The 1,677-nt window shown below is 37.3% G+C and overlaps 1 long non-coding RNA gene across 1 annotated transcript in view; it reads left to right on the top strand.

Moving 5' to 3' along the window:
• Positions 1-1,653, top strand: part of LOC116697291 (uncharacterized) — a 6,435-nt gene extending 4,782 nt beyond the window's left edge. Inside the window, exon 3 of the long non-coding RNA XR_004333986.1 lies at positions 1,262-1,653. This is a non-coding gene — a long non-coding RNA (uncharacterized LOC116697291). The remainder of the gene's footprint in view (positions 1-1,261) is intronic.
• The last annotated feature ends 24 nt before the right edge of the window (positions 1,654-1,677 follow it).

The following is a 1,677-nucleotide window of genomic DNA, read 5'->3' as shown; positions in this document are numbered from 1 at the left end:
ACACATAAAAAGGCACTCAAATGTGTAAAACTAAGAAAATACACACAAGACCACAAACAAACAAATTAACATCATCTATTCTGATATTCCAGACCAGTCTGATGTCTGTTGGCCAGTAACCTTTCCCTCACATTTCTGTCATCAGTGTCCTGTATCATAATCAACAACAATGTTGAAGTGCATGGACAGGAATTATTATGAACAGGAATTAAAGTACAAATGATTACAATAATACAGTACCAATGCAATAATGGATGGCTACAGCATGAACACATGATTTAAGAAACTTCTGCTCGTTTTCAGCTCGAAAGTGGATCAGCTGTTGGGTGTCCTCCTGCCTCCTGTGTGATACAGGACGGTATATGTAAAGAAAAGCAAGTAGTGTTGTGCACTGATATCAAACAAAATTCTCTTCTAACGGTTAAAAACTGTTTTGACTGAAGGAATGATCTGTGGTTGATCAATCTAATATTTTACTGAAAGCCCAATGACAAACAAATTGTTGCTTCCATAGCGGAAGGCACGAGCAAGGTAGGCAAATACGGAAAAGGAAATATTTAATGTAGGGTGTGTTGCATAAATGTAGGTTCTATAACTTTTATCATTGACAGTGAATGAGATAAAAATACCTTTTATTCCATTAAGACCAGAAGGGTCCACTTTAATAACACCATTTTCAAATGAGAGGAAAGCCAATAGCAAATAGCATTAGATTACACAGAGACAAATATACTGTACGTGTGCATATTTGGGGATGTATAAACAGACACTGTGCCACGCACCAACTACTTCCACTGAATCCACATGGTCCACAAAGTCTCTCTTCCCCAAGTGCAGGGCAATCTGAGAGAAACAGAGAAAAGCAGAGACAAAAACAGTTACTCCTCCTCCAAGGTTATGAGAGTTTGGAAGTTATTTTTGGGAGCTGGACGAGCTACATACAAAATGCACTCCTCCCTATACCCAAGAGGTAATGACTATATTATAGAGCCACTTACATGTCCGTTGCCACTGGTCTTCTTAAATACCCCGAACAGAGAGAAAAAGAGGAAAAGACAGTGAATCAGACTATTTTTTCACACTTTCACTTTACTTTTATTTTAACTTTTAGGCTCACTGAATATATATTTGATAAAAACACAGGACGTCAAGGACCAAGTCCAAATGTCCCCCTGTAATGTAATTTTTCTTTTCCTTATTGTTCCTTATTTTCCTAATTGTTCAGTTTATTTAATTCTTTTCTTCTTCTTCTTTTTCTTAGGCAGTGTTGTGCACCTACCACCTCCCATAGTTGTCGTATTCAATTATACGATCATCCCCCCCACCCTCCACCCCACTCCGGCATGGTTTACTCCTCAGGATGGAAAGGCTCCTGCTGGCACAACTGTCTAATCTGGACTAATCTCTGACTTTTTAAATTACATTCATGGTGTTGACTTGACTATTGAACTCATGGAAGTGGCATATTTCTAAAAATCTCTTGAAATACTCCTGTTGTATGTTGTGGCATTTTATTGAATGTTGAATATTTTTGGTAAATGTGACATTCTCAATGTCACAAAATATTGTTTTTCTGTGCCCATCTTAAGAAAAAAAATCACTTTTTTGGGGATTTGGGGTGTTATTTTGTGTCTCTGGTAAATGTAAATGTAAATGTGCTGTATTTATATAGCGCTT

The sequence above is a fragment of the Etheostoma spectabile genome, chromosome 10, assembly GCF_008692095.1.
Source record: "Etheostoma spectabile isolate EspeVRDwgs_2016 chromosome 10, UIUC_Espe_1.0, whole genome shotgun sequence".
NCBI classification, from domain to species: domain Eukaryota; kingdom Metazoa; phylum Chordata; class Actinopteri; order Perciformes; family Percidae; genus Etheostoma; species Etheostoma spectabile.
This window is presented reverse-complemented; position numbering and strand designations above follow the sequence as displayed.